The sequence below is a fragment of the Pleurodeles waltl genome, chromosome 1_2 (genome assembly GCF_031143425.1).
Source record: "Pleurodeles waltl isolate 20211129_DDA chromosome 1_2, aPleWal1.hap1.20221129, whole genome shotgun sequence".
NCBI lineage: Eukaryota > Metazoa > Chordata > Amphibia > Caudata > Salamandridae > Pleurodeles > Pleurodeles waltl.
The window spans coordinates 1038063710-1038085546 of record NC_090437.1 but is presented as its reverse complement, the minus strand read 5'-3'; positions in this window follow the sequence as shown (position 1 = coordinate 1038085546).

Here is a 21837-nt window from a genome sequence, read left to right as displayed (position 1 = left end):
ACCAGCGGTCGGTACACGCGAGGATTCATCCTTCTCCTCGCAAGTCCCAGCGGACGGTGCCTAGGAAGGACAACATGGAGCACAGAGTCAAGCAAATCACAGGTACGTTCACCACAGCTTGCATAGCACACGATTATCTATGTTTTGAAAGGCGTGTATGTGTGTCAATGCAAGGCCTAGGCCTGTGTGACGCATTACAGATTAGGCCATGTGGGCCCTTGAAATGGCGGCTGCCTGACCTGTGAAGTGGGACAATGGGATGTGAGGTCAATGCGCTGGCGTGGCACACCGTGGCGGTAGGCGGTCGAAGACCGCTATACGAAGCCGCATTGGTTAACATTGAAGCCTATGGGTTTCAGGAGCCAATGACGAGGTGCGCCGGCGGTCGCGGTACGCACCGCCGCGGTACGCCCCGCCGCGGGCGTGACTGCCATTTTCTATCTGCTTAATCACTCGAGACCTGATCATCCACAGGAGAGGACCTATACTGCATGTGCTGCTGTGACCTCGGTCTGGAAGAGACAATGGCTGCTGCGACTGGGGAAAGGGCCTCTGCCTTCACATCTGAAGAGTTGGAGAAACTTGTGGATGGGGTCCTCCCCCAGTATGCGTTACTCTACGGTCCTCCAGACCAACAGGTAAGTACACTGGGTGCACATTGATTGGGATATGCCTGTGTTGAGTGGGGTGGATGTAAGATGGTGGGGAGGGGAGCGAATGAGGAGTGCAACGCACGACAGATGAGAGCATGTGCCACATGGCAAAGTTGGGGAGGGGGGGGGCAATCGCATCTAACATGCAGATAAATGATGAATTTTCCTTTCCCACCCTGTACATGTCAAATAGGTCAGCGCCCATCAGAAAGTCGACATTTGGCGTGCCATCGCCAAGGAAGTCCGGGCCCTGGGGGTCCACATCAGACGGGGCACCCACTGCGGCAAGAGGTGGGAGGACATCCGCCGCGGGACCAGGAAGACCGCCGAGTCACTGCTGGGGATGGCCTCCCAACCTAGGAGGGGTGCCAGTCGTACCCTGACCCCCCTGATGTCCCGGATCCTGGCGGTGGCCTACCCTGATTTGGATGGGCGCTTGAGGACATCACAGCAGACACAAGGGGGTGAGTATCAGCACATTCTGCTACCTTTATGCGCAGTGGAGGCGTCTGGGTGGGGGAGGAGGGTTGTGGGTGACATTAGGCCAGGGCGTTTCCTGTAGTGTAGTCCTCTCCTTTAGGCATGGCCCTCTGCCCCCGCCCCCCACCTCTGTAGGGTGCCAAGTACAGCTATCCATGGTCCTGCATCATCCAGGTGTGTATTTGTTGTGCATAGACCTGTAGGCCTGGTCACAAGTACTGAGTAGTATACCCCGATTGCGCAGCATAGTGCATGAGGCTCCTGTGTCTGTCCTCTCCGCCAACGGTGTTGACATTGCATGCACTCAACCTGTTTTATTATTTCTCCCCCCCCCTTTTTCTTAATCTGCTTGTGCATTAGCATCATCAGGCGGAGGAGATTTGGCATCGGAGCACGAGGGAGCTGCAAGTCACAAGGCCGTGGTGGGCCATGGTACAGACACCGAGGGCACCAGTGATACGGAGGGCGAGGGGAGCACCACAACGGGGACCGGTGGTGACACCAGCGACACCGAGACGTCCTCAGATGGGAGCTCCCTAGCGGTGGCAGCAACATCCGGGCCCCCGCCTCTACAGGTACAGCTGCCACCCAGCGCACCAGCCCCGCCCTCCCTGCAGCCCCTCAGCCTACGCTCCGTGCCCGCTCGCCCAAGAAGGCGGGCATCTCCTTCGCCCCAGGCACCTCAGCCCCTGCCCCTGTCACCCCTGCTGCCCTCAGTGAGGAGGTCATTGACCTCCTTCAGACCATCATTGTTGGGCAGACTACCCTTTTGAATGCCATCCAGGGGGTAGAAAGGGAGGTGCATCGGAGCAATGCCTACCTGGAGGGCATTCATTCGGGTCAGGCTGCCCATCAACGATCGTTCAATGCTCTGGCCTCAGCACTGACGGCAGCCATTGTCCCTGTTTCCAGCCTCCCTCTTCTAACTGCCTCCACCCTGTCTCTGTCTCCTGTTCCTCTGCCTATCCCATCCACACGATCAGACCAGCCTGCACACACCTCAACACCCAAGGGCAGCTCATCCAGACACAAGCACCACAGATCCCACAAACACTCACCCAAGCAACACCCAGATGCAGACATGCCAACAGTCACTACCACCTCTGTGTCCCCCTCTTCCTCGTCTCCCTCCTCCCTCCCTGTGACGTCTACACTCACACCTGCATGCACACCACCATCAGCCAGTGCTTCCATCACCAGCACACCCTCCAGTCCAGTATGCACACGTGCAGTCACCACCCCCACTGCCATTTACACGTCCCCTGTGTCCTCTCCCACTGTGTCTGTCACCCCCTCTTCCAAGACACACAAACGCAGGCAGCCACCCACTCAACAGCCATCCACCTCACGACAGCCTACGTCACAATCACCTGCTCCCAAAGACAGCACACCTGACTCTCCTACAACCACATCCTCTTCCTCCACTCCCATCACCACTACTCCCACCCTTTACCTTGGTCTTAACTTTTTTTACCTCTCTAATCTTGACCTCTTTCCCTCCCCTGACCCACCCCCTCCATCTGCTAAGAGTCCCAAGAGCACCTCAGCCACCACCAGCCCAGCTTCGAGTGTCACTGTGGTGCATGGGTTCTGGAGCCCACCCTTTGGCAGCAGTGCCACTTCCATCAGCAGCAAGGGGACAGCCAGCCCCCCCCCAGGCAAGAGGACCCGGAAACTCAAGGGCCGCCGTGAGAGGAGTGCCACGGCTGCCCCCAAGGACCAAAGTTCGGCCACTTCATCTGCCACAACATCCAGGGGAGGCAAGGGCCAGAGAGCCTCTTCTAAGGAGCGAAAGGGCAGCATGGCGGAGAAGTCAGCCAGCAGGAGCACGGAGCAGGAGGGACCCACAAGCCCCATCCCGGCTGTAAGGGAGGACACCAAAGGGCCCAGGACTCAGTCACTGAAGGGTCCAGCAACTGCACGGTCGGAGGGTGACTGAGCAGGGAGTCCAGGCCAGGTCTGGCTCCCTTGAATTACTGGACAAGCACCGCTGAACAGGGCCCCGCCGTGCAGAAGAGCACCGCTGAACAGGGCCCCGCCGTGCAGAAGAGCACCGCTGAACAGGGCCCCGCCGTGCAGAAGAGCACCGCTGAACAGGGCCCCGCCGTGCAGAAGAGCACCGCTGAACAGGGCCCCGCCGTCTCAAGCACCGCTCCGCTGGGCCCTTCCTGTCAAGCACCGCTCCGCTGGGCCCTTCCTGTCAAGCACCGCTCCGCTGGGCCCCGCCGTCTCAAGCACCGCTCCGCTGGGCCCCGCCGTCTCAAGCACCGCTCTGCTGGGCCCCGCCGTCTCAAGCACCGCTCCGCTGGGCCCTTCCTGTCAAGCACCGCTCCGCTGGGCCCCGCCGTCTCAAGCACCGCTCCGCTGGGCCCTTCCTGTCAAGCACCGCTCCGCTGGGCCCCGCCGTCTCAAGCACCGCTCCGCTGGGCCCTTCCTGTCAAGCACCTCTCCGCTGGGCCCTTCCTGTCAAGCACCGCTCCGCTGGGCCCCGCCGTCTCAAGCACCACTGGCACAATGACAGTGCCGGATCTGTGTCGAGCTACTGTTCACGGTTCACTGTGCCCACCATGCCTCCTCCTTGACCAGTGGTGACTGTTATCCACCTGATGGACTGTGGCTTTGCACTCCCCAGGATGGCACAGTGGGCAACCCACCCACTGTAGAGACTTGAGAGACTGTGGCTTTGCACTCCCCAGGATGGCACAGTGGGCATGGTGGCCCCTTCGTGGATCTGGCGTCGTGGACTCATGTGGCTGTGGTGCCCCCCCCTTCCCTTCCCCCTGAGGTGCCTGTAGTTTTGTCATCAGATGCCCCTGCAGTGTTCTCTCCAAAGACTCAGGTCTCCTGTGTGGGCTTTGCCCTTGTGTTGATACACTTTGGCCCACGGACACTTGGAATTTCATTAAATGTGCAGGACTAATTGCCTCGGTTTATCGATTGCACTAAATATTGAATTGAATTATTTAAATTTTTATTGCTATTTGACCATGACTTATCAGAGGCTATTTTTACATAAATTTTGATTCACAATTTAATTATGTCTTTGCATTTTTCAGCGGGGGTCTGGGTGGTGTCACTGTGACTTGTTGCTCTGCATTGGTGTGTACATAGTTTGGGGGGGTGGGGTTCGCATATGTGTGTGCCGTAACCTTTCCTCCTCCCCCCTCCCCTGTGTCGTAGGTGCGGTACTCACCGTTGTCGTCTGTGCCGCCGTTCGTACTCGTGGTAGATGAGCAGGTAGACGAGAGCAGGTAGTATGTTTAATTCGGGTTCCATGCTGTCCTCCTTCCTCGTGGAGTGCGTAGAGGTGAGCGTTTTCCCGTTCGTAGTCTGTTTCCGCCGTGTTTTTATCGGCGGTGCTCCCGCCCCGGAAAAGGTGGCGGATTGGTGAGTTGTGATAGTGTGGGCGGTACATTCATTGTCTGCTGCATGTCTGTTGGCGGTGACCGCCGCGCTGTTTGTTTATCCCGCCGTGGCGGTCGGAGTGTTAAAGTGGCGGGCTGTGTTGGCGGTTCCCGCCAGGGTCAGAATTCCATTTTTTGGACCGCCGGCCTGTTGGCGGGTTGGCCGCCGCTTTATCACCGACCGCCAGGGTTAGAATCACCCCCTATGTTTCTAAGGACAGAAATGATATGTTTTATAACGCTGATGCAGTGGTGGCCGGTCCTTTAGGGCGGAGGGGCCATGCCCCCCTACCTTTTGCCCCTCATGAAGAGTGTCTGTCAGGCTGAACAAAGGTCAGCCTGACAGACACTCTTCATGTTCAGCTCAGGCAGCCAGGTGCAGACATGCGTGATTTGCGCACACTCCTGGCTGTCTGAGCTGAACTTTTCTGGGCTGAGGAGGTCACAGCTCCTATGGGCGTGACCTCCTCGGCTCAGCAAAGGTGCCTCGAGGCCCTCCCCTGGGTGACGAGGAGAGCGTCACCCATTGACACTCTCCCTGGGTGCTTCAGGTTTAAGCCCTGAAGTGCCTAGGGCGAGTGTCAATCAGTGACACTTCGTCACAGAGTGGGGTGGAGTCAGCAGGCTCACTGACCCTATCCCACTCTGTGACGAGGCTGGGACTGCTGCCTTCCCTCGTTGGCTGACCTAAGGTCAGCCAATGAGGAAAGGCAGCAGTCCCAACCCTACTGGGACCTGGAGGCTGAAGGTAAGTGTGTGTGTGTATATGTGTGTGAAGTTTTAAATTGAATGTTTGGTGCGCGCGTGCATGTTTAAGTGTTATGAGTGTTAATGGACATGCGTGGGTGTGTGTGTGAAAGAATGAGTGTGTGCGATCCTTTAAAATGAATGTTTGGTGCTTTTGTGCATGTTTGAATGGTATGAGTGTTGTTAATTGATGTGCGTGGGTCCGTGCGTGTCTGTGTGTGAAAGAATGAGTGTGTGCGTGTGTGCGTGTGTGTACCCCGCCTCCCCCCCTCCCTCCTAAAGCTGCCGACCGCCACTGCGCTGATGGAGTTATGGTTTTCCATTGGTCAGTCCACCATCTTAACATATACCACCATCAAGTAAGTAAAATACATATTATCATCTGTCAAACTCCCAAACTCTAAACAATGTAGACAGGCCTCCATTGCAGCGGACAGTTGAACAGCTGTTTTTGACAGTCCATATGCATCCACCAAATTCTATATCAGGCCCTCACTTTCCAGCAGAAAATGTATTTCGTGCTGGAGTGTTGCCCTAAAGTAATGCAAAGTAGCACTCTGTGCTGCATCACTAAGGCAAACCATAGATGAGATATGGTCATTCCCATGCAACTACCCATGGTGTTTGATGTGAAGCCCTATTTGCTAATAAAGTAGACAGGACTTTGCATCAAAGGTTTACGAATCGATGAGGCAGGCATATTGGTCGAGAAAAGTTTTAATTTCTGCAAACTTTCATAGTACAGCAAAGATACAAATTTTGAAATGTTTTAAGCTACGTTTAAGCATAATAGTTTGTACTGGAATGCTACCCTCCCGGTACAAAACCTATGCTAGATATCATGCTCATACACGTGCACTGTACTGCAAAGGTGAATGCATGGAGCAAGAATGATTAAAGAGTGCCAGCGCAGGAGGAGAGAGTAACAATGCCATTCCTTAGCAGATAAGACACTGTTTAGCTCACTCTTTTTGAGGCAAGGCAGCAAAGCACCTTTATTTGCTATCAAATAATAGTAAATCTGTCCCTTGATGTTAAGCAACTCTAATCTTGGGTGTACTCGTGAACTCAAGGGTTTGTTTAAAAGCAGATGGGCAGGCACTGAAGACACTGAAATATCCAGTTTACATTCACACACCTGATTGCATATTCAGTTGTCGCTCAAGTTCTACCATCACTGCAGTGAGAGGACTTGGTCAGTGTAATTTACCACATGTTGGAAGAAATAAAATAGAATTATTTAGTATGTATTTACTTTTCTCAAACAGTAGCGTGGCAAGGGTAAGTATACATTTCTTCTTATGTATTTTTAATGCAGGTGGCCTGGTAGTTGGATGCCTAGCAACACTGCATCATTTGTGAAAAAAACTAATTGCCCATGCACAATTGTGTTTCTAAGGGGTAACCTAAGCACGTAGTGGCAATAATGTTCATTGGGGAAAACTGGATCCCCAGAGTACAAGTCCAGAACTGCAATGGCAAAGCGTCATATTCCAAGCCTTAAGTTGATAATACTGAGTATAAATGAGAATTTACTCGTATGAATTTTTACATGCGAACACTAGGTGGCCCCCTAGTTCCATGTTGTCAAGAAACCATGTTTTCAGTCCTGGGTTTTTCTGTTAGCATTCATCGTCATCAAGTGTTTTAGTGCAATGAGTTCTGTGGAAGAAAATCATAAGTACACTCCCAGAACATATGTTATCGTCAAATAAAACCCGGAGACCCAAACTAGAGTATCCTGAAAGAGATTTACTTTGCTGAAGTAAGATTGTTTGGTCAAAGATTAGAAGAGTCGGCGACGAAAAACACAAGATCAGCAAAAAAGCAGAGAGCAGCAATAAAGGCTCTTTTACATTGCAAAACAGACAGACAGCCTTTGAAGTGTCTACTTATGAGTATGTACCATTGTCTTCCCTTCCAGTCCTGTTTCATAGCTCGTGCCTATTTGTTTCGTGGAACGTGTGTATGGCCCCTCCCTATCTGGCACTATCCTTCTCTGAACAAAAAGCACCAGACCGTGCGAGTGGTTGCAGTGACTGCAGTGCTCAACATAAGCCTCTGGTTTCAGGTTGGGCCCACCAGCACCACCACAACCCATTACTGGGCACCCGGACTTTTTTCATCATCAGACTTTGACTGATAACCAGGGTCACTGGAATTATGTGGCAAGGGAGGATTCAATTATGTGGCAGGGCTGACTAAATTATGTTGAAAGAAAATGCAAATTATGCAGCGTAATGCGGCACAGTTTGTGACGGTATTAATTCATTTTTGTGTCATTTTTATTCAGATTTCACCGTATTAGTACCAGTTTAATAACCAAATATAGTAATAAGCAAATGAAAGATGACCTGTCCACTTTTGCGAAGGACCATCCACTGCACGGGAACACGTTGTAACGTTTTCAGTAATTTTTGTTTCGTGTGAGCTAGAGACATTTGTTTGCTAAAATCTGCAGATTATGCACCAGATTATGGACTATATGGCAAATGCAGAAATTCCATAACTGTGCGCTAAAATGATCTGGCTGCAGAACTGTGAATTTCCAGTGGTCCTGCTCAGGGACGGGTCTAGGGTGGTGCGATCGGTGGCATCGCATCGGGTGCTGACTTCAGGTGGGGGCTCCTTGTTTGCAAGTATAGTATGATTTTAAAAGCACCTGCGCAGTGTTCTTTGCCTCCAGCAATTTTCAGGCAACAATAAAAATGTCAAGATAACCCTGATGATTAATGTTCTGCCAGGCAAAAGATCGAAGTTTTGAGGGGCTCTGTTAAAGGGAGGTAGTGAAAGAATCCATGGCAGAGGTGGTCAATGGGGGGTGCCAAAAGACATTGTCACACAGGGCGCTACCAGCACTAAGGCCGGCCGTGGTCCTGCCAAATACTGAGTAAAAGGCAGTACAGAGGTAAAGAAAGAATAATAAAAACATGGGGAAACAGTGAAAAAGGGAGGAAGTAAAGATGTAAAAGGATCTGCAAGAGTGAGAGAAAAATAGCAGAGAGTGTTTGGTGTTAGATAACAGAGACATGAGGTGAAATCTAAACTAAACAGCCATGCTATAGGCAACCAAAGCATTCAGCAGCACCAGCTGTAGGCTTCTGAGAAAAACGTTGGTCCATGGACTCTTTCTTTTACAAATTAAGCACTAAGTGGAAAAAACTGGTTTTTGCGTTCAGAGAATGAAATGTGACTCAAGGGTGTTGTTAGACTTTTGAGTTTATGCAGGGTCATTCCCAATATTTTTGCCTCCTGCCTCCTATTTTTTCAGATCTGTTGCTGTTGTCTTTTGAACTCTGAGCAGTTTACCACTGATAACCAGTGCTAAAGTGCATATGCTCTCTGTGTAAATTGTATGGTTGTTCGGTTTTTCCATGATTGGCATATTTGTTTTACTAGTAAGTCCCTATTAAAGTGCACTAGAGGTGCCAGGGCCTTTAAATCAAATGCTACTAGTGGGCCTGCAGCACTGGTTGTGCCACCCACATAAGTAGCTCTGTAATCATGTCTCAGACCTGCCACTGCAGTGCCTGTGTGTGCAGTTATCACTGTAAATTAGACTTGAAAAGTGTACCCACTTGCCAGGCCTAAACCTTCCCTTTTCTTACATGTAAGGCACCCCTAAGGTAGGCCCTAGGTATTCCCAAGGGCAGGGTGCAGATATGGTTAAGGTAGGACATATAGGGCCTCATTCTGACCCTGGCGGTCTATGACCACCAGGGTGGAGGCCGGCTGAAGCACCGCCAACAGGCTGGCGGTGCTTCATTGTGTATTCCGACCGCGGCTGTGAAGCCGCGGTCGCCCAGCCGGGTCCGGCGGTTTTCCGCCAGATTTCCCCCGGCTGGGGGAATCCTCCATGGCGGCGCTGCTTGCAGCGCCGCCATGGGGATTCCAACCCCCTTCCCGCCATCCTGTTCCTTGCGGTTTTTACCACCAGGAACAGGATGGTGGGAACAGGGCCCCATAAAGATTTAAACTGTCTGCATTGCAGACAGTGAAAATCGCGACGGGTGCAACTGCACCCGTCGCACCCCTGCAACTCCGCCGGCTCCATTTGGAGCCGGCTTCATTGTTGCAGGGCCTTTCCTGCTGGGCCGGCGGGCGCTCCTTTGGCGGGCGCCCGCCGGCCCAGCGGGAAAGCCAGAATGGCCAATATCTGAATGAGGGCCATAGTAATGTGTTTTATATGTCCTAACAGTGAAATATTGCTAAATTCGTTTTTCACTGTTGCAATGTCTGTCCCTCTCATAGGTTAACATGGGGGCTACCTTTAAATATGATTAAAGTGTAGATTCCCTTTAGGGAGCGGATAGACATGTGGAATTTGGGGTCTCTGAGCTCACAATCTAAATATTACATCTTTTAGTAGAGTTGATATAGAGACTGTGGGCCATATTTATACTTTTTGACGCAAAACTGCGCTAACGCAGTTTTGCGTCCAAAAAATTAGCACCGGCTAACGCCATTCTGAAGCACCATGCGGGCGCCGTATTTATTCAATGACGTTAGCCGGCGTTAGCCGCCGGCGCTGCCTGGTGTGCGTGAAAAAAAATGACGTACACCAGGCAGCGCCGGCGTAGGGGAATATGGAGCTTGGGCGCCAAAAAATGGGGCAAGTCAGGCTGAGGCAAATTTTTCGCCTCAACCCGATTTGCGCCATTTTGTTCGACTCCCAACCCCCATTGAAATGACTCCTGTCTTAGCAAAGACAGGAGTCATGCCCCCTTGCCCAATGGCCATGCCCAGGGGACTTCTGTCCCCTGGGCATGGTCATTGGGCACAGTGGCATGTAGGGGGGCACAAATCAGGCCCCCCTATGCCACAAAAAAAAATAATAATCATACTTACCTGAACTTACCTTAATGTCCCTGGGATGGGTCCCTCCATCCTTGGGTGTCCTCCTGGGGTGGGCAAGGGTGGCAGGGGGTGTCCCTGGGGGCATGGGAGGGCACTTCTGGGCTCCTTCCGAGCCCACAGGTCCCTTAACGCCTGCCTTGTCCAGGTGCTAAAAAACGGCGCAAAAGCGGCTGGACGTCATTTTTTTTGACCCGCCCACTCCCGGGCGTGAGTTTTGCCCGGGAGTGTAAATACGGCGCACATGCCTCGGAGTCAATTTTTTAGACGGGAACGCCTACCTTGCATATCATTAACGCAAAGTAGGTGTCCACGCTAAAAAATGACGCAAACTCCATGGACTTTGGCGCTAGACGCGTCTAACGCCAAAGTATAAATATGGAGTTAGTTTTGCGTCGGAATTGCGTCAAAAAAAATGACGCAATTCCGGCGCAAACAGAGTATAAATATGCCCCTGTGTGTTTGAAAATGCCACTTTTAGAAAGTGAGCATTTTCTTGCTTATACCATTTCTGTGACTCTGCTGTTTGTGGATTCCCGGTCTGGGCCAGTTTGACAGTTGGGCTGGTTGCACCTCACACTAGACAGTGACACAAAGGGAGCTGGGGTGTAGTCTGCATTTCCTGATGAGCCATCTGTGCTAGGAGGGAGGGGAGGAGTGGTCACTCACACCTGAAAGGGCTATGCTTGCCCTCATACAATGCAGTCTCTAACCCCCTGGTGAGTGTCTGGGGCCTGGCCTGGGCAAGGCAGGATTTCACAATCAAGAGAGACTTTGCTTTGAAGTAGGACTACTTCAAAGGAGAAAATGGGTATAAGAAGGGCACCCAAAACCACAGACTTTAAAACTCTTCTGGAAATCAAGAGGAACCTCTGCCTGGAAAAGAGCTGAAGAGCTGAGGGAGAAAAGCTGCCCTGTCTGTGACTGCGCTTTGTGGAACTATTCTGCAGTTGTTGCTTCTGCCAGAGTAAGAGGGAAAGGACTGGACTGTGTGTGCCTTCCATCTTGTGAAGATCTACAAGGACTTGATTTAGCGCTTGTCTCATGTTGTTTGAAGTCTCAGGGACAGTAAAGACTTCTCTCTGCCAGCACCTGGAGTCTCTGGAGAGACTCCTGCTCTGCCCTATGGTGCCCATCCAGTTCCTGTGACCCTGAAAGGAGAAGCTGGCAGCCTAAGAGGAAGAAATCCACACACAGAATGCCGTGCGGGGAGAAGGTCAAAGCAACTCTGATCTGCGGTTGGGAAGTCGACCCGCCGCCAGCTTCGCGGCTTAACATCGATGCTTGTCTGTAATGTGACTGAAGAATCGACGCACGGAGCTGGAGAGACGACGTGCAGAATCGCTGACGGAGGCTGGTGAGATCGCAACCTGCGCTGCGTGGTTTTCAGATCATCGTGCAGCTGCATTTCCGACGCAAACACTGTTGGGCGTGTAAAAACAATGCAAGGCCTGCCCAGACCTGAGAGTGCTGACTGGAATGATGCATTGCTCTACTGCTGAGAGAAGAAACGACGCGCCTGACCTGAAGAAAGGAGAAATGATGCAAGGTCTCGCTCGCTCGTGAAATCGACGCATTGCAAGCCCGTTTTGACGCACACTTGCCCATGCGGGGTTATTTTTGATGCACCCAGGGTACATTTTCACGCTAACAGTGTTAGTGTGTGTTTAAAATTACATGATGAATCTTTTTGCATATTTAATGATGATTTGTGTATTGTGGATTTTTGTTGTTTTGGTCTTGTTTTGTTTAGATAAATATTCCCTATTTTTCTAAACCTGTGTTATGTAATTTTTTAGTGTTTTCATTAAGTTACTGTGTGTGTTGGTTCAAATACTTTACACCTGGCACTCTGAAGTTAAGCCTACTGCTCGTGCCAAGCTACCAAGGGGGTAAGCAGGGGTTAGCTGAGGGTGATTCTCTTTTACCCTGACTAGAGTGAGGGTCCTTGCTTGGACAGGGGGTAACCTGACTGCCAACCAAAGACCCCATTTCTAACAGGTATCATTGTCAGTCTCAACTGTTGATCTTGCAATACAGGTGGATGACAAAACAAGTCGGCAGGTGAACTCTGTATGAATTATACAAGGTGTGCAAACTATCCATTCAAAAGGAGTTTGGTGTATTTTTCAAACATTGAGGGAAACAACATACTCCAGAGCAGAATATGTGCCTTTTTCGGATACCAAGCCATGTGCTCTTTAGAATATCTTCACCTAAGACAGAGCCACTGGAATTATGCAACAAGGGAGGACCAAATTAAACAGCTGGGTTGACTAAATTATGTGACAAAAAGAGGCAAACTAGGCAGCGTAAAGTGGCACATTTTCTGTTAATATTTCATCATTATTTTGCTATTTTGACACATGTTAACACTATGGGGGTTAATACAACTTTGGAGGAGGTGTTAATCTGTCCCAAAAGTGACGGTAAAGTGACGGATATACCACCAGCCGTATTACGAGTCCATTATATCCTATGGAACTCGTAATACAGCTGGTGGTATATCCGTCACTTTACCGTCACTTTTGGGACGGATTAACACCTCCTCCAAAGTTGTAATAACCCCCTATCTCTGGAAAGGCTTCACATCATTAGTCTCTCTTTGAGTCCAACTACTGAATTAAGCAACAAAAAAGTGATTGGACAAGCTTTGTGAAGGGTCTTCCTCCGTGCTCAAACACATGATGCTGTATTTTTAGTAACCTTTGATCTGTTTGAGTTAGAATTTTTTTTTTGTTTTTGCTGAAATGTGCAGATTTTGCAACTGATGATGAATTGTGTGGCAAATCCATAAGTATATATAAAACGCAGCAGCCTTAAAAGTCATACAATTTCAATGCCCATGGTTTAAGGCAACATTTCCATCATATATATATTTTTATTGGTGAAGTTTTGCCCACAATCAGATTTGTGGAAGATTCTTCTTTGTAAGCAGGTTTTGAAGTAGGTTTTGCTGTTTCCTTCCCACCACATAATATACTCTTTGTGTGCTCTAACATATTTTCTTTAGATTTAACCTCTCCCCCCCCCCAAAAAAAAGGTGGTGGAATATAAGATTGCCATCCGTAAATATTTTAAAGACAATTAAGCACACTGTGGCCCTCATTCCAACCCTGGCGGTCTCTGACCGCCAGGGCGGAGGGCAGTGGAAGCAGCGCCAACAGGCTGGCGGTGCTTCCTGGGCTATTCTGACCGCGGTGGTAAAGCCGCGGTCAGAAAAGGGGAACCAGCGGTTTCCCGCCGGTTTTCCCCTGGCCCAGGGAATCCTCCATGGCTGCGCTGCTTGCAGCGCCGCCATGGGGATTCCGACCCCCTTCCCGCCAGCCTGTTTCTGGCGGTTTTCACCACCAGAACCAGGATTGGGCGGGAACGGGTGTCGTGGGGCCCCTGGGGGCCCCTGCACTGCCCATGCCACAGGCATGGGCAGTGCAGGGGCCCCCTAACAGGGCCCCATTAGGATTTTCACTGTCTGCTTTGCAGACAGTGAAAATCGCGATGGGTGCTACTGCACCCGTCACACCCCTGCAACTCCGCCGGCTCCATTCGGAGCCGGCTTCATTGTTGCAGGGTCTTTCCCGCTGGGCCGGCGGGCGCCCTTTTGGCGGTCGCCCGCCGGCCCTGCGGGAAAGTCGAAATGACCCCGTGGTCTTTCGACGGGGGAACTTTGGCGGGCGGCCTCCGCCGCCCGCCAAAGTTGGAATGACCCTCTGTGTGCCTTAACATCTGGAAATACTAGTTCGCATGTCGGCCTCTTCACCGATAGTTAACGGGATAGAGCAACAGGTACAAGAAGCCCTAAGAGGGTTGCTCTTAACCCAGCCATTTGACATGCTGCTCTTCTTTCACAGAACATCCTCACTGCCAGCTAGAAACGAGAAAATGTATTAGGACATAAATGATGGAGGCCATCTCAGATCTTTGGAATCAGATTAATCGTTCACACTTTGCCCAAGCTTCCGTTGTGCGTGAACTTCCTGGGAAAGAGGTGTCGACTACATTATACACTTCATTTAGAGTTATTGCAGCTCGAAATATCCAGTTAATTGCAGCTGATTTTATGACTGATTTAGATTGTTGTTTTCCGCCTGAGGGAAAATTAAGATGAAATGCATTTGGTGTGTGTTATAGGAGCTTAATTACATGAATAGCTTCAAGTACAGGTAGTTAATAAATACTGCGCTGCTGTATGAACTCTTCCTAGGATAACTTAACAATAAATATATATGTCTTTAGAATGACATAAAATCTAGTCATACAAAAATGGTTGTAGGCAGATTAAAAAGCACTGTATACTGGATCAAGTCGGAAGGCTTGCAATTTGCTACGCTGCACATGGGCAATGCCTTTCTGATACCGATACATTGGCATTTAATGTGAAAGCCTTGTATAGTGTTTACATATTGAGCAGCAAATAGCATGATTGGAAATCCTCAGACCACAGGCAATGGAATCCTGGCCCTAGGTGTGTACTATGGTGGCCCAACTCCGGACCGTGTCTCATCAAACCTGCTAAGCACCGTCAGCAGGGCCCGTCCAATGCAGGGCCCTGACCACCCACGCCCCCACTCGCAAACCATGTCTTTTGGTTGTGCACAACAGACTCTGAGTGCATTGTTTGCCTACAGCTAGATCAGCTGAAAGTCCCACCCCACCCAATAGAGCTGTGCACAGCTTTCGTCTGACTTTGTTGAAACACGTTGCCATGCACCAGACCCTATGCAAGGCCTATTACACAAAAAAATACAAGGAGCAAAAACCTCTTAGCACAGGCTCTGTGGTAGTGCCCTGTACATTACAGTACACAGAACACCAGACTGCCCTTTCCCTCACAAGTTGTGTGAAACCACCTGAACTATACTGGTAAGTGTGTGGAAAACCTCGCTTAGGCAAAAGCGAAAATAAATCTGAAAGCTTTGCAAGCTACACAAAGGCAAAGACGAACATAACAAATCGATGCAGCAGTATTCAGAGCTTTCCCTAGTAAAAGTAAACGAACTGAGACAGCCAGCTGTGCACGTTTCACAATACATTAATGTACACACTCAACAAGTCTTCATCCCCAGATCACAGCATGACATTTACACATGAGCTACTCTGTTGATTGACATGATTAATGCCACGTTCTCTTTGATGAGTTTTTGTTTGCCAAATAAATATTGATATCCTATTTTATTCATAAGCAGAACTCAAATGAGTTATTAATTTCGCAACAACTAAAACTATGTTTTACTTTCACCGTCTGTCTTGTATCTATACGTGTTCAATACACATAAACGCTCATTCCGAGGACTTGCAAGTTTCTGACGTTTACCTTTACTTGTGGGCCCATCATCTGTTAGCTGTAGAAGAATTCTAATTATTTATGCTAGCATCTTCTGACATTCTTTAATCTGCGATTCCTGTTGCACAAAGTATGAGTTAATTTGTCTTACACTTTCACACACTTTCCTCTTTTTATGTATCAGTTGGAGCTGCTTATATTTTTTTAATCCGTCATCATGTCCACTATCACACGTGACATGATGTTGGTCCATTGCTTTAAGTTGTTGAAATATTAGATATACTGTTTGCTTTAATTTTCCATGTGTATCACTGTAATATTATTAGGGAGTGTAAAATATTGTTATCCTTTTAATCACTTATCTGTACTAAAATGATCTCATTATGACTAATTAGAAAACAATCTCCCTCTGAACTTTCACCTCAAAAACCTCCTGTTTTGCCTCTTCATCTAACCGAGGCAGGGCCTAGGCCCTGACTGAGCATGAGCTATTTTTTTATTTCGGTCAATATTACTACAGTTAGCTATCCAGGCTTAAAGAGTGTCATGGATGTCCCTGGTTCTTGACATGATCTGGGCTTTAATGGAGCAGTGGTGGGTGAATCTGCTGGGGGAACCACTGATGCACAGGAGATGCTGGTTCTAGCATGGGAGCACATGCTTAGCAGTGAATTGGCAAGTGGTAAGGAGCCCCACCTACTTGGGCATGTGATGCTCAGGGCAAGGCCTTGGTCTGACACAAATATTCACATATGTTACCATGACATGAGAAGCAAATCCAGAGAAACGAGGTAAACATACATCAAGAGTGTATTGGTGATCACCGTCAATTTGGATTTATGGGGCATCTGAATTGAAAACGATTGGAAGCCTTTGTATGGGTACACGTGGTCAGTAGGGAGTATTGATCTTTCCCTAAGGCAAGAGCACAGTCAGTGCAGTCTTTAGTTATTAATTTATGATTGTTGCATTTTTAATTCATGCATGCGTATTGCAGTGTGTGATAGTCAGTTTTCTGAACTGAGTCTATTAAGATGCATGCCATTTTGAGACATAATAGGAGCTGGACGTTTGTGCCCAAAGCAAGAGGAAATACATAAAAGCACAATCATGTCGGCCATCATGGTATATTTTGATACCAAGGGGCAGATTTATAAGAAAGTGGCGCATTAGTCCCCATGCGCCACTTTCCTTGCGTCCCCCTACCGCCACCTAATGACACCATGGTTGCACCTCATTTATAATATGGTGAACCATGGCGGCCATTAGCACAAAAGTGTCAGCATTTTTTATGCTATTGTAGCGCATTGCTGCACTATCTTCAAAAATGTTGATGCTAGTGCAGCGAAGCACAGGGAGGCCCATAGGTTAATATGGGTGCGTCATTTTAATGCCTGCTCTAAGTAGGCATTAAAAATAACACAACAAAATTACCTTTTGTAAATTTCACCGCACCATTTTATTTAGGCCTCCCTGCTTCAGAACGCCCCCTTGCATATATTATGCCTGACGCAGGCATAACGTGACGTAGAAGTATAGAAAGTGCCACAATGCATGCATTGCACCACTTTATAATCATGGCCAGGGAAAAAGACCTCCTTAATGCCACCTTGGCTTAAAAACAACGAAGGTAGGGTGGCGCAAAATGGCACAAGGGGCTTGTAAATATGCCCCTACGTTTCTTTATTTTGCCCCTGGGATCACAGCCATGAATGCTATGAAAGCGTGTTTTCTGCCTTTCAAATTTAAAAAGCTGAGTCACATGATATGCTGGTACAGGGCCTCATTTAAATTTCTTCTCATCTTGACATTGCAATTTTGGGATGAAAATACATCTTTTAGGGGACTGGAATGGTCTGTGGACGCTTGTGGGCGGTAACTTCCCCTCTGGCCAGTAATGTATGCTAGGAAGACATAACGAGGGCTGAATGATATCCTCAGGTAACAAAGATTCATGAAAATATCAACATTTTCAGTCGATTCTATCCAGTAAAATTCTATAGCTGCAAAAAACATTTCAAAATTAATTTGATTAGTAAGAAAAAAATATTCCCTTTGTCTGATGAAAGAGTGCAAAAGCAAAGCTTTGTTACTAATGCCATATGGTTTACATTCTTGTTAAAATGTCAAATTGTATGTGTGTTTTTTCTCACACTAAAATTGTATTGTTTTTAAAACTATGCTGAATAAGATCAATCCTTTGTAATAAATTAGCTTTAAGCAGTCTGAAAATACGGTACACTGAGATAGTGATAAATAAATAGTATGCTCTAAAATTGGATTATCTTCAACTCGAATTCTAAGAGCCCACCTGAAAATACCAAATTGTCCCTAATGCCTTTTTTAATTTAAAAAGACCTAGGGGCATATTTAAGAAAAGTGGTGCCTCACACAGCGCAGCACCACTTTTCTTGCACACTTTAGTGCACCCCCTACCGCCACTATGTGTGCACCGTATTTAAAATATGGTGCACCATGGCACAGGGTAGGGGGCAATAGTGTCATTGTTTTTTATGGTATTGATGTACTCTGCAGGAATAGTGCCAACATTTTGGTGCTACTCCGACAGAGTACATAGGAGCCCATTGTATTTATTTGCATGTCTGCTTTTAACGCCTGTTCTGAGCAGGCGTTAAAAGTAACAAAATAAATTATGTACGGAAGTCTGTTAGATTTCCTTGCACCATTTATCAGCCCCCTAGTGGGGAAATACCCGCTTTGCATACATTATGCCTGGCGCAGGCATAATATAGCGCAAAGGGTTTCAAAGTGGCGCAATGCATGCATTGTGCCACTTTGTAATAATGGCACAGCGTTTTTGGCCTTTTAACGCCACATTAGTGTAAAAACAATTACGCTGACACGCCCTTAATATTTGGCAATGGTACTGTAAATTTGTATTTTACAATTAAGTATAGAGGCAAAAAAATCACAGAACGACATTCACATTGTTTAAAGAAGGAGCTGAGGATCCAAACTCATTGCAGCAAATGCTGAATGCTTTTTCAAAGAGCCCCATTTCTGAAGTAGAATATATTAAAATCTAGGGCCAGATTTAAGAAAAAGTGACGCAGCGCGGTGCTGTGCCAAAATTGGCAGTGCCACACTGCGTCACTTTAGAAACGCAGGGATGCGCCGTAATTAAGTGCATACGGCACACCCCTGAGTTTCCCCTGCGCTGGCGCTAAATTTAGCTGCCAGTGGCAATGCAGGCATTCTCGCACCATCGTGCAAGGATGTCTGTGTTGAGTGGTGTGATTGTTTATGTTCGGGAAGGTGTCCTTTCCTGCACATAAACAATCACTAATCACTAATGGCGCTTTGGCACTTCTGTGTGTGCTGCACAATGCAGCACACACACCAGTGTCAAAGCGTCTTTTTCAAATGATTGTTTGCACGCAGAGAAAAAGCAAAAAATGAGGACACCTGGGGGGTGGTGTTAGATTTTGGTGCTACCTTAAGTTTATGAAATTTCCCGGGGTAGTGGAAGTGACATCACACACCCTTTGACCTTCACTTTCACATACACACACGTTCACAAAACAAGGAGAATGATGTCCCAACGGACATCCATAAGGAGGAGCTATTGTCAGTTGCCGCTCTATTCCAGACACTGGTCTTGCCCCACCCCTCCGAGACTATGGGTCACAAAGGACTTGCCCTGGGTCACAAGGGGCAAGCCAGGGGTCACAGTTGTGACCCCTGGCGACACCTAAATGACATCCATGCTTCCAAACAAAGCCTTTGTCCAAGGGCTTACATTTAGCCTCCATTTTAGCTTTCCTTTTTGACTGAGGTTATTTTTCTAATGGTGGTTTGCACTTGCTTTTCCCAAGTACGAGAATATGCAATACACATTTATTCCTGGCAGGCATTCCCTGAGCTCAACAGACTGCATCTCCATGGTGGACTCTTTGGGGCATATTTATCATTAAATCATGCAGCTTGCTGTGCTCCATGATAGTGAAAGGGCAGGAATACGCTATATTTAACTTTGTTCAGTGCATTCCTGGCTTTTTCCAGGGCTGGCGCACAATGTGCTGCCTAACGCCAATGCAGACACCCTTGCTTCATGGTCAAGGGTGCCTACGTTGTAAGCAGGATTGTTTTTTTGAAGGGAGGGACACCTGACTGCTCTGTGCCAAGCTACCAGGGGGTTTGAACACATGTTTCTTTAGGGTTTGCTTTAGGCTTACTGTTGGAAATGGCCACCCCTTCTGCAGGGTCATCCCCAAACTTCTTACCTTTTACTATCCACTTTTTGCTGAATTTGTTTTGTTGACTATAGGACTCAGCACTTTACCACTGCTAACCAATGTTAGAGTACTTGTGCTATCTCCCTAAAACATGGTTTGATTGGTATGTAGCTAATTGGCATATTTAATTTACTTATACGCCCCTTGTAAAGTGCACTACATGTGCTCAGGGCCTGTAAATTAAATGCTAATCGGGGGACCTGCAGCACTGCTTGGGCCACCCACTTAAGTACCACTTTCAAACATGTCCAAAGCCTGCCATTGCAGCATGCATGCAGTGCTACACTGCCATGTCGCCTTGGCATTTACACCCTCTTGCCAAGCCTTTAACTCCCCTTTTATAGCATATAGGCCACCCACATTGTAGGCCCAAAGTGTCCCATATGGAAGGGTGTTATGTAATTAAAAGGCAGGGCATATACAGTTAAGGTTTACATGCCCTTATAGTGAAAAGCTCTCAAATTCGTTTTTCACTACTGTGAGGTCTACTCCTCCCATATGATCACAGTGGGGATTCCTTATTACATTTAATAAGCTGTAATTCCTGATTGGAAAGGGGTAGACCTGTCATGTTTAGTACCTATGGAATTGTAATGATAAAACCTCTTTAACCCTAAAGGTGCATTTATTGATACTGTTTTGAAAGTTGCACTTTTAGAATGTTGACATTTTCCTGCTGTTAGCCATGTGTGCCTGCAACCTGTCTCCAATGCATGTATGAGATGGGTGACAGCTGGATTTGTCCATTCCCTTTAGACAGTCACACAAAAAGGAACTTCTGATCGGCCACCCCGGGCAGGATGGGAGAGAGTTGCTGGCCACAGTCTCACACTTACACCTGAATAGGCTGTGTCCAGGCCCCACACAAAGGACTACTTAACCCTGTGTAATGAGTGTGGAGCAATGGCAGGAAGAGAGGACCTCTGTTCATTTCAAAGCTCTTATTTAAAGTAACCCCATCTCTTCAAAGGCACAACTGGGTATAAGTACCGGACCTCCCAGCCTAACAACTCAGTACACTGCTAGATTAGTGAAGAGCTCTACCAGTACGGACTGCTGTACTGCTACAAGGACTGCCACTCTCGGCTGCTTCTGTAAAATAACTGCTTTTCTGCTGTGCTGCCCTGCTGCCTGCAGGCCTTTGTCCTGCCTGCTGAGGAAGGACTGGACCCATCTCACTTGAACCTAGAGTGACTCCAAGGGCTTACCTGCTTGCCTCCTGTTCTTCTGAAGTCTCAGGGACACAAAAGACTTCCCACTCATCACCTCCAGCATCTGGACTTTGTTTGCTGAAAGTCTTGCCCTGGAGGCAATCCGGTTCTGGGCCCCTAGAAGTGGAATTTAAAAGTGCTGCAACGGCCAGAACCTGCGTACTGATGCCATTGTGCCAAATGGAACTGGTGTATCTCCATCGATGTTGACACTTCACTACTTTTGCGAGGATGAAGAACACTACATTGCCGTTGATGCTGGCACATCGCTGCTTCTGCTGCACGTATCCAGACCACCGCATTGCTGACTGTGTGATGCATCATCTCCGTTCCTGAATCACCTTTGACTTTACAGAGTTCGGAGTTGATGCATCACCTACATCCTTGGGATCGACATCAATGCCTCACCTCCTTTGCTCCTCGCATCTTGTTCTCAACATTACTGCCTCTCCAAACCAAGATAGTGTTTCAGTGGGCGAAGGCTGGTCCCTGTATCCGACCTGCACCATCATGGTCGGCCTTTGTCAGGTGGAGCAACACTTTCTCGGGGTCTGTATGAAGCTCAACAGGGCCCACCTCCAGATACCTCCAAATCTGAATGCTCTTATAGCGAGATTCATGGAGTGATCTGATGAGGGGAAGGGTGTGGGATGGGGTGAGCAGGGAAGGAGACCTGTAAGAAAAAATAATTGTACAACTCTGAATATTCTTACTATTCATTCATAGCAATTCTAGAAGACATGTATATATAAATATCCCAGAGCGGAATTAATTTACCTCTTTTCAAAAACTTCTTTTCCTATGGACAAATATGAGTTGTCCTCATTAAAGAATCCAAACTCTTGTAATTTCTGCTGCCGATTCTATTTCAATCACAAGATTTGTGGCGCAATTTCCAAATGAGTTCACTGCACTCGCTTTCATACAAATTATACCATCATTCACACT